The sequence below is a fragment of the Pinus tabuliformis genome, chromosome 5_2, assembly GCF_031772625.1.
Source record: "Pinus tabuliformis cultivar Carrire ecotype Pingquan chromosome 5_2, CPIR1, whole genome shotgun sequence".
In the NCBI taxonomy this organism is placed as follows: Eukaryota; Viridiplantae; Streptophyta; class Pinopsida; order Pinales; family Pinaceae; genus Pinus; species Pinus tabuliformis.
In genome coordinates, this window is record NC_142306.1 from 677,356,892 (window position 1) to 677,369,748 (window position 12,857).

Genomic DNA, 12,857 nt, shown 5'->3' on the forward strand with positions numbered 1-12,857 from the left:
CATGTTGCTTTGATAAATCAGATTTATGGCCAATGCAAGAACATGTAGAACACCATGAAGTGTTCTAATCCTTCCACCTTGCAACATTAGTTTGAATTTTTTGCGTCCTATGATTCTGGGCTTCCTATCATCCCATAGTAAGATATCGCCACCATTATATTTCTCATACACGCAAAACCACTCCTTGTGACGAGTGAAGTGAAAGGATGTGCTTGAGTCAATCAATCATACCTCATGATCTACATGTGTACTTGAAAAAGAAGCGAAGTACACATCCCCACCTTCATCTATGTTGGTTTTCTCCTCTACAGAAGGATCATCATTATATCCCTTTCCTTTCTCAAGAGTTCTAGATCTACAATCCTTTTTGTAGTGCCCTTCTTTTCCACATTTCTAGCATTCCTTTATAGATTTTCTTAGAGATTTAGATCTCCCTCTAGATTTATATCTCTCTCTTGAGGACTTATTTTTGTTTTTGTTCTGGGACCACTCTCTTATAGACAAGGCATCTCCATTCTGTCTCTCCATATTTTTCCGTCTCATCTCCTTCGACAACAAGGATGAGACTATTTCATCAAACTTCAACGTAGTTGTATTGCGACCTATAGCAACAACCAGGCTATCCCACAAGTTTGGAAGAGAACACAACAGACTAATGCACTTATCTTCATTTCATATTTTAATATCAATAGATAAAAATTGGCTTACCATAGTATTAAAGGCATCCAGATGCTTTGTCACAAAGTCTCCATCCTTCATCCTTAGGTTATACAGATTTTTTTGTGGGAACAATTTGTTCACCAGAGACTTAGATTAATACAAAGTCCCTAACTCATCCCACAAATCCTTTGCCATAGCTGAACCCCCTTATAAATTCAACAACACTGAGAGACATAATCATATTGTGCTCTTCGCCTTCTGATTTGACTTCACCCATTCTTCTGTTGACATTCTAGTTGGTGTCATACTTAGATCTACAATGATCCATTCATCTCTATCCACCAACATATCCTCCCTATTGATATTCCACAGCTCAAAACTTTGTCTATTGATTTTTTTGATCTCTATCTTTCCACTATTCACCATCTCCTTGACTACAAGAATCGATCCCACAGATCTCCCACTGTAACAAGGTCTACCACAGGGCCGAGCAAAACCCCTCAGCAACAAAGGCGTCCCCTTGAAGTTGAAATAGCTCTGATATAAAATGTAGGTTTTAACCCTGTATATAAATTACCTGGAAACGAATTCTTGAAATAGAAAATATATAATGGTGAGAACATAAAACAAATATACATAAATATTTTCCCCTGGATCCCAAAATTGGGACTACCAAATTGGTTTCCATTATATTCCTTTCAATGTTACAATACATATTTATACATACCGAAGAATTCATAACATATTTCCATTAACCCTAGATTAGAGCATAATTGTATTTCCCTTGACCAGATCTACAAAATACCATGGGCGGAAAACCATCATGCCCAAAACCTTATGCAAAACCCATACACAAAACCATGGGTAGGTTCGCCCACCATCTTTGGTTTCCCCCCATCCTTGGATTCGCCTAAATATTATTGGGTTGTGTAAAGAATATAACACATACCTAACACTTTACAGATGTTATTTTCGGAAAATTTTTTATGGAAGTAGACCATGGATGTTATTTGTCATAGCCTTCAATTGTCCCATGAGATACACAGTTGGAACTCCTTCCCTGAAATCCAACTAGTGCAAATGACTTTTGCATAGTAGATGTAAATAATAGTAGTATAGGACATAACCCTAGTATTTCTAATATTTAGATATTTTACTTTGATGGTTTGAAAACATAGGAGGGCTCTGGAGTTGGTTGCATTTTAATAGACCCACTACAAAGAAAACACTTGATCTCTTGCCACTTGGAATTTGAGTGCACCAACAACATTGCCAAATATGAGGCACTCATTTTGGGTTTGAAGAAAGCCATCAACCTCAAATTTGAAGTGCTCAAAGAAATAGGTGACTCAAAATTGTCGCATGATAGGTACAAAATATGATACATTTTGTTTCACCTAATCTCAAAAATGATCAAAAAGAGGTATGGCATTTAATTTCACAATTTCAAGCTTTTAATATTATTTTTGTTCCTAGAATTTGTAATGTTGTTGTTGATATGTTAGAAAATGTTGCTACTATGTTGTCATCATTAAGGGATGGATTTTCTATTGAAATTATTTATAGGCCATTCATTCCTAATAATATTACTAATTTTCACGTTTTCAATGATGACCAGTAGATACTAGACTTTATAGTGAACATTGAGGTATATAAGGATGCAGTTATCGACAAAGATGAGCATGAGAAAGCTTTGCAGGATTCAACTCAAGCAAGCAAAGGAAACCCTAAGCCTAAGGGTGTGGTGTCATTGGAATAGTTGTATTACCTACAAAATCAATTCAAACGACTAGTCAACGCAAAGACGCATAACTCCACCCTATCGCATGAACAAATAAATCTTGTCATAGAAGAAGATTTGAAGTATGTAAATCTCGGTACTTGTTGTACAACTCAAGAGCGAGAAGCCTTTATCCACCTCTTTAAGCAGTGCGGAGATGTTTTTGCATGGACATATGATGATCTTAAGACTTACAATACACAAATAATCCATCATGTGGTTCCTATTAAGGAAGGGGCCAAGCCTTTTCAACAGAAATTGAGGAAAGTTCATCCTACTCTTGATCCCCTCATTTAGAAAGAGTTGAGAAAATTGTTGGATGCTCGGATCATTTTAAAGTTTGCCATTCAACATGGTTCTCCAATCTAGTTCTGATAAGGAGGAACTCTAGGGAGATACACCTGTGCATCGATTTTTTCAGTCTGAATCACACTATTGACAAAGATAATTATCCAGTGTCATCCATAGTAAATATTTTGCAAACTATATTGGGGTCTGAAATGTTTTCGTTGTTAGACAGCTTCTAAGGATACAACCAGGTTTTGGTCGCAAAACCCAATAGGCACAAAACTACATTTAGAACCAAGTGGGGTTAGCGCAGGTGCTAATTTTCAGCATGCTATGGACATCATGTTTCATTGTTTAATTAGACAGAGCATTTTGGTTTACTTAGATGATGTGACTATGTTTTCGAAAAGGATAATTGATCACTTGCGCCATCTAAAGACAATTTTTGAGCGATGTCGCGAATATGGCATATATCTTAATCCTAAGAAGAGAAATTTCATAGTGTTTGAGGGAAATCCCTTGGGCCATATCATCATAAAGAGTGGGATTAAAGTGGACCTTGAATGGGTCAAAAATATCACTCAAATTCCCTTCTCAGTAAATAAGAAAGACATGTAGTCCTTCTTAGGGAAAATCAATTTCCTTTGCAAGTTCATCTCAGAATATGCACAGATAGTGAAACTGCTGCAACATATGATAAAGAAGGAAGCAACCTATCAGTGGAATAAAAGGTAAAAGAATGAATTCTCCCGTATTAAGCAAGCAATCACAGAATCTCCAGCACTGCACAGTCCAAACTTCGGCAAATATTTCTTGTTGTACACTTTCGCTTATGATACTTCTATTGTTGTCATTATCACACAAAAGGATGATCAAGACAATGAACGACCTATACCATTCATGAGTGTTGGCTTGTAAGGACCCAAACTAAATTACCATTGCATTGATAAACATGCTTACACTATCTATAAGGTAGTAAAACACTTCACGACTTATCTTCTGAAAAATCATGTCATTACATTTGTGCCTCACCCATCTATTAGATCGTTGTTTGTCCAACAAGGCTTGGGTGAAAGAAGAGCGAACTAGATGACAAACTTCCAAAAGGATGATCTTGATTTTAAACTAGTTCACATGATAAAGGGCCATAGTCTATGCTAGCTAGCAGCAAAAGAAATAAGTTCACCAGAAGATGACTCTTCTAGATGGGAGAAGGAAATGGAAATGTATAACATCAAGTAGTAAACCCCCACCGATGCATCCACCTCTTGGTATGCAGATGTGTGATAGTATTTTGAGCACAATACTGTACCTTTATCAATAATACAAAAGATGTCCAATAGACTGAAAGCTCTATCATATCAGTTGGTACACGAAGTGATTTTTATGAAATACCATAATGGGGTCATGTTCTGATGCTTGAAAGAACCTCATTCAGAAAGGGTATTGCATGACCTCCATGGCAGACCAACTGGTGGAAATTTCACGGGTGATGCTACGACGCACAAAATTATGTGGTTCGGTTTCTATTGGCCCATACTCTTCAAGGATGCTCATGCATATGCCCACAAATTCCCAGTTTGTCATAAATGTGTTGGTCTAGATAAGAAGTCAGATGCATCGTTGCATCCCATCTATGTAGAAGAACCTTTCCAATAATGGAGATTGGATGTTATTGATGAAATATTTCCACACTCATCGAAGCAGCACCACTACATCCTCACTGCTACATACTACTTTCCGTGGTGGAAAGAAGTGGTTCCTCTCAAACAAGTGAATGATCAAGAAGTTATCAATTTCCTCAAACAAAATATCATTTCCATGTTCGGCATTCTGACATCACTTGTTTTTTATAATGCTACTTATTTCTCATCACTTAAACTCTATGATTTTGCATTAGAAAATGGCTTGTATTAACATTTAACTAAATATTATCCACAAGGTAATGGTCTTGCTAAGTTAACCAATAAAAATATCATCTGCATTATCAAAAAGATCGTGTACTCTGAACAAAGGAACTGGCACAATGCTTTGGTGAACTCTTTATGGGTTGACCGTATTACGCCTAAACATTCTCTTAGAACATCTCCTTACTTTTTTGTGTATGGAAAAGAAGCCATCCTACCTATGAATATGTTGATAGTGTTGGACCCACCCACATTCAGGGGATCTCCTCGGTAAGAAGTCCCAACTAGACCTTAGACCGTTTGGAGTAGGAGTCCCAGCAGTGGGTGGTAATGTAGTGCCTTGACCATGGTAGCACGTAGAGATAAGTATGATGACTTTGGTCGGAAGCAAGTGTGTGACCTTGTAGCGAGTCAAGTGAGATGCATGGGGGTTCTAACACATGGAGGGGAAAAGGAAGTGTGCCCCTTAGAAGCCTGTAATAGTATGCATCTTGAAAGGAACACATGAGCGGAATGACATCACAAGCTGGAATGTAGAATAGTCCACAAACCAAAGTGATGGGTTAATCCAACAACATGCATTCAACAAGATTCATACAATTGCATACAAAGTAGTTCATAAGAAAATTTGTAAGTTAAACAACATACATTGCTAAAGCAACCAGAATAGTCCAACTACAATAACAACATATGCATGAAAGTATACTAGCTCAGCTATTATTATTATAAGTGAAATTTCCATCCATACATACACCATTGACAACCACTACCCCCAATATTGGAACATTACAGGCAAGAACACCTTCTCCTCCAAAGAAGTATACTCACTCTACGATGTGAAGCCAAGGCTCATCACAATACTCCCAAGCCTTTTCTAAGCCTAAGCCTAGCCAAAAGCTTGGCTCCCAAAAGCCTATTCTATGAGTTATGAGGTTCTATTTATAAAAAAGGGTGGGGTGACCCTTGACATTCCCCTTTGTGACTCTTTGACTACCCTCATGACTCTTCAACTTCCTTACAAGTAACTCATTACATAACATGATGACCTTTCACATTCCACTAATGACACTTGGAATTTCACTTACAACATATTTACAAATAATATTACATTTTCCACATGTACCCATGTAAGACAAAATAGGCTAGAGACAACCTAACAAGAAAAAACATTATGATTACAAAATTTGGTGAAAGATGTTAGAAAATTATATATTACAGAGCAATGGAACACATAAAATATTGCAGAAATATAAACACAGAAAATGCATAAAACAAGAGAGACACAGATATACGTGGTTCACCCAGTTTGGGCTACGTCCATGGAGAAACAACCAGTCCTTCCTTTTATATTATCTGGAAAACTGAAGAGATACAACCTATAGTAAATCCGCTGTAACACTCTCTTCGCTCTCAATCTCCTCTCTCTTCCTCACTTAGAATACAGATATACAGATATACATAGACGCAGTACAATTCCCTCATATATAGTGAGGGCTTGCCTTCTAGGGCAAAAAACCCTAAATTAAACATAACTTCTACCATCAGATCATCCACCTAATGAATGGCCCAGATTGACTAGAAGTTACTAGACTTTTACAAGGCAATTTTACATCTATTTTTAGCTTCGAGGGGTGCTGCCCCCGAACCCATATCGGGGGACCGCTGGCCCCCGAACCCCCTAGCCGGGGGGGATTTACCCCTGCGAGGGGGACAAGTCCCCCCCGCGTGGAGGGGTGTACAGTCTTCCTAGGGTATACATCTGGCTGAAACCTTTGAATACAGGAGATAATCAGGCTCCACACCCAACAATCTCCCACTTGGAGACTGACTATAGCAACTCCACCACTGCTTCATTTGCTAGACAATGACTCCACTTTGGACCTGGCTATTTCTCATCTTCTTCATCATACTTGAAGACCAATTAAAATTGAGCAAATTCTCAGTTTCTCCCTGGTTACAACTTTTGTTAACATATCTGCAGGATTCAGGCTAGTGTGTATCTTTTCCAACTTCAATTGTCCATCTTCCAACACTGACCATATGAAATGGTACTTGAGCTGTATATGCTTAGTCTTGGAATGAAATGCAGAGTTCTTTGCAAGATGTATGGCACTATGGCTGTCACTATATAACTTGCCCAACTCCTACTTCTTACCCAATTCATCCAAAAACCTTTGTAACCAAATCATTTCTTTACTAGCCTTTGTAGCAGCAACATACTCTACTTCTGTTGTTGAAAGTGCAACAACACTTTGGATTTTTGAAACCCAACTGATAGTTATTCCACTTACAGTAAACACATACCCTATTGTGCTCGTCCTGTTATCTCTATCACTTGCCATGTCTGCATCAACATATCCCTGTAAGCAATGTTTGAACCACCAAATCATAATGCTTGATTTGTGGTACCTCTCAAATACTTGAGAATCCACTTCACCACCATCCAATGTTCTTTTATTGGATTGTTCTTGTACCTACTTACAACTCCCACTGCATGTGCAATATCAGGCCTTGTGTAGACCATTGCATACATTAAGCTTCCAACTGTTGATGCATATGGAACTTTAGACATATGAGCCATTTCTTCCTGAGTCTTGGGACACGCCTCCTTAATTTGAAATGGCTAGCCAAAGGTATAGTAATTGGTTTTGCATTCTACATATTAAACCTTTTCAACACCCTTTCTATGTACTCACTTTGAGACAATGTTAATTTACAATTCTTCCTGTCTCTAGTTATTCTCATACCAAGGATTTGTTTTGCAGCCCTCAAATCCTTCATTGCAAATGAGTTTGCCAATTTCCTTTTGAGCACATTTATTTCCTGCATGTTAGAACCTACAACAAGCATATCATCTACATACAATAACAATATAATATAGCTACCATTATTTTGCCTTTTGAGATAAACACAATGATCAAAGTGACATCTAGTATAACCTTGTTCAGACATAAACCTGTCAAATTTTAGATACCACTGCCTTGGAGCCTGTTTTAAGCTATACAAGCTCTTCTTGAACCTGCACACTAGTTTCTCCTTCCCTTTTACCTCATATCCTTGTGGCTACTGCATATATATCTCTTCCTCCAAATCCCCATGGAGAAAGGTTGTCTTTACATCTAACTACTCAAGATGCAAATCTTCAGCTGCTACTAGACTTAAAATAGTTCTAATTGAAGTCATTTTAACAATAGGAGAAAATATTTCATCAAAATCAATACCTTTCTTCTGTGCAAACCCCTTCACCACAAGTCTAGCTTTGTACCTCTGTTTTCCTCCATATTCTTCCTTCAGCCTGTAAACCCATTTATTTTGTAATGTTGTTTTACCTACAGGCAACCTGACTAAGTCCCAAGTCTGGTTATGTGCTACGGAGTCCATCTCTTCTTTCATGGCTTGCTCCCACTTCTTCCTGGTTTCTACCTGCACTGCTTCTTCATAACATTCTGGTTCACCAAAATCAATCAACAATACATAATATAATGAAGGAGAGTATTGTTCAGGGGGTCTACTTATCCTGGTAGATCTTCTAACACCAATTTCAGGTGTTTGAAGTGCTTGTTGCTGTTGTGGTTATTGTTCTAGCTGTTGATCATTATGACTTTCAGGCGCCATCACTTTTCCTGTGATATCGTCAAGCACTGTGTATTCTCTGTTTTCTTTTTCTTATTTCTTTTCCTACAACTGATTCTTATACAAGACCTTTTCATTGAATATTACATCTTTTCTCCTAATGATTTTGTGATTTTCATAATCATATAAGCGATAACCAAAATCATTAACACCATATCCAATAAAGGTACATTTCTTTGATTTTGACTCAAGCTTTGTTCTATTTTCTTTGTTAATGTGGACAAAAGCTTCACAACCAAAAGTCTTTAAAATGAGTAGTTTACCTTTTTACCTATTCATGCTTCCTCTGGAATACCACCATCCAAGGAACTTGAAGGCCCTCTGTTTATTAGATAAATAGCAGTATCTACAGCATCTACCCAAAATTGTAAAGGCAATCCTACATGCAATCTCATGCACCTTGCACACTCCATGATTGTCCTGTTCATCCTTTCTGACACACCATTTCCTTGTGGTGTTCCTGGAACTGTCTTTTCTCTACGAATTCCATTCTCTAAATAGTACGTATCAAACTCTTTGTTGCAATATTCACCTCCATTATCTGATCTAAGACACTTCAACCTTTTCCCTGTCTCATTTTCAACCAAAGCTTTCCATTTCTTGAAAGTATCAAATACATCATATTTATTTGGAATACAATAAATCTAGGTTTTTATGGTTGCATCATCAATAAAAGTAACATAATAATGAGAGCCACCAAGAGATGATACCTGAGTAGGTCCCCATACATCTGTATGCACAAGCTCTAATTTTTCGCTCTTCTTTTCTTTCCTAACTCTAAGGAATCCGACTCTCTTATGTTTTCCATAAACACAATTCTCACAGAATTTTAAATCAACATGCTTCAAACCTAGCAACAAATTTCTTGAGTGAAGAATCTGCATCCCCTTCTCACTCATGTGCCCAAGCCTATGATGCCACAATGCCATATCTTCTCCTGTAGAGGTTAAAGCATTAACAAAATTAGAAATACCATTGCATAAATACAATGTACTAGCCTTTTCTCCTTTCGCTATTACCAGGGATCCTTTAGTGACCTTCCAGGTTTTATCTATGAAAGTACGTACACAACCTTCACCTCCCAACTGCCCTGTTGAAGTCAGATTTTTCTTCAGATCTGGAACATGCCTTACCTCCTTCAATAGCCATTGATTTCCACGTTGCTCTTTTATGAAAACTATACCCATTCCAACGATTTTAGAGGGTTTATCATCACCCAATCGAACTTGTCCAAAATCTCCTTGAACATAATCATGAAAATGTTTCTTATCAGGTGTGGCATGTAATGAGGCCCCTGAATCTACCACCCAAGCATCAATAATATTTTCTAATGAAAGAATCAAAGCATCTTGCAACACATCACCTGTTACATTCACTTCATGATTAGTTTCTTGCTGCGCATCTCCTTCTTTTCCCTTCTGAGACTTGCAATATTTCTTCAGGTGTCCTTTCTTCCCGCATTTCTAGCACACTATCCTTGATCTAGACTTGGATCTGCCTTTCCTTGATTTACTGCGATATCCTGAGCTCTTTCCTCTTTCCATTTTTCTTCCCCTAGACTCTGCACTCAAAGCATTACCTGATGTCTCACCGGAGCTTTTCCGTCACATTTCCTCACTAAGGATTGCACCGAAAACATCATCAAACTTTAAAGTACTAGATCCAGAGATAGAGTTACTAATGGCCATAACTAAACCATTCCAACTTTCTAGCAATGAGCACAGAAATAACAAAGCCCTAACTTCATCATCAAAATTTACCCCTACAGAACTTAACTGACTTGTAACTATATTAAAATCATTTAAATGATCAGCGACAGATCCACCCTCTGACATCTTCGTATTAAATAAACACTTCATAAGAAATACCTTATTTGAGGCCGAGGGTTTTTCATACAGTTTGGCCAATGCTGACATTAAACCTTGTGTTGTCGTTTCCTTTGAAATATTAAATGCTACCGACGCTACTAGGCATAGTTGTATTGTTCCAAGTGCCTTTCTATCCAGAATATACCATTCTATGTCTATCATACTCGTCGGCTTCTTTGTCTTTCCGCTTAATGGTAGGTACAAATCTCTCTGATATAGATAATCTTCTATCTGCATCTTCCACAGCTGGTAGTTTTGGCCGTTGAATTTTTCTACCCTAAACCTACCATCTTTTGCCATTGCTCCCACTCGAACCAGGAACCCTTCTCTCCTATGAGTTTATCAGCCAAATAGACCTTTGGCTCTAATACCAGTTGTTAGAAAATTATATATTACAGAGCAATGGAACACATACAATATTGTAGAAATATAAACATAGAAAACACATAAAACAAGAGAGACACAAATATACGTGGTTCACCTAGTTTGGGCTATGTCCACAGAGAAACAACCAGTCCTTCCTTTTATATTATCTAGCAAACTGAAGAGATACAACCTACAGCAGATCCGCTGTAACACCCTCTTCGCTCTCAATCTCCTCTCTCTTCCTCACTCAAAATACAGATATACATAGACGCAATACAATTCCCTCATATATAGTGAGGGGTTGCCTTCTAGGGAAAAAAACCCTAAATTAAACATAAATTCTACCTTTAGATCATCCACCTAATGAACGGCCCAGATTGACTAGAAGTTACTAGACTTTTACAAGGCAATTTTACATCTATTTTTAGCTTCAGGGGCACTGCCCTTGGACCCCCGCTGGGGGACCGTTGGCTCCCGGACCCCCCAGTCGGGGGGGACAAGTCCCCCCCACACCCCCCTGCGTGGAGGGGTGTACAGTCTTCCTAGGGTATACATCCGGCTGAAACCATTGAATACAGAAGATAATCAGGCTCCACACCCAACAAAAGACCAATTCGACAACCTCCACCTGGTGCTTCTCAGTCGCACACTAATGCCAAGATTTGTGTTGTGCGATGATGTCCCCAAACTACTTGATGGTGTCTTTCTAATAGTGGACTCTTGCCTCCATAGCTTCTTGGTATATGGTCTTGGAACCTGTGTCCAACTGATCCTGAAGCATGTGCAACATGGTGCATGTTTTTTGCACTCATCTCCAAGTCATCCCTGGTGGCCTCTCGCCTTAGTTGTTCCATGTACTCATTGATCTCAGATCGGACTTGGTTCTTGTGTTTAGCATTGGTGAGGGAACCTGGATCTATTCACTCTCTTCCTTAGTTGTTGGTTGTTCCAGCTCATCAACCTATATTGTCATTGTTTGCTTTGTCATTGCACCTTGCCTTTGTTCTTCTTCTTTCTTCTACTTCTCTTCTTATACTTTCCTCCTCGACTCCTGTTCTTCCTCTAGTTCTTGTTCTTCTTGTCGTAGTCTCAGCTCTGCTACCTGCAAGCTTTGCTTTTCTTTATTCCAGTGGTCTGATGTTTGTGTCCTTTACTTCCTTTTGCTTCTACTACCAAAGCTACATGCATGAAGATTGAATCTTCTTTCACTCTGCAAATTTGTTCTCCCTTTATTGTGTCAATAGCTTCTCCTTTCTCTGATCTTGTACTGGATTGTTGCCTTATGCTACTGTTGTTGGACTTGTTGCCATGTTAGTGTTGAATCCTTTTCTATAAACAGTTGAGTGTCTGCATATATTGGTAAGTAAACTAACGTTTGCTCAAATTCTCCCCATTACTACTTCTAGTGGTCTCTCTTGAAGCAACTTTCTTCGGTGCCATGGTACAATGACTACTAGAGAGAAGTGCTTCATGAGTGTGGTACCTGTGGGACAGAGAGGACACTCATGGCAAGCAAACATTAGCTCTACAAATATATCTTGACTACATGATCAAGCGGCAATTAGGGAACCTAATGAGAGGGATTGCACATTTTTTAATTACAGGGGTGATTGATTGACTATGGGAACTATGCACTGCGCAGTCCCAACATTCAGTGTGGAATCTTGATGACTGGAACTGCACAATGTGCAATTCAGTCTGAGCTAGGACCTGGGAGAGAGTGCTCATTGCGCAGTGTCAGTGGCCAAGCTAGGATACTAGCTCCTGGAACTGCATAGTGTGTAATTGGAGCCAACCCATGATAGGCTTTGTGTAATTCCAAAATCCAAGGCAAAGTCCTTGAGCTCCTAGATTGTGCAATGCACACAGTAAAATGTGATATTCGAGCAAAGGGGACCTAGATCTACCCATGGGGAGTGTGAAAATCAAACAGATCTGAATGATGATGTGATGATGGGTGCATATCTAACTAATTGTTGATGCATGAATGTAAAACAAGTGCAGCAATTGATAAAACTGAAGGACAACTAAGCATATGAAGAGAGTTGCCACAACAACAACCATTGGTGCAAAAACGGGAAAACTCATGTGACACTTGGGAAAGGAAATCTATAACTTGAAATAAAAATTATACAAGCTAAAACAAGTTAAAACACCAGCATTCATTCAAAGAAACAAGTGAAACCACACTCTCACAAGCTAAAAAAAAAAAGCGACAGAAAAAGTGGCAAAAGACAATAAAATCAAAACTCACCCGGAAAAGTGACAACAATGCTTCGAAGGTTCCTTGATCTCCTTAAGAATGCTAAAGATTTATTATTGAATGTACAAATGAGATCTAGAGGTTTCCATTAC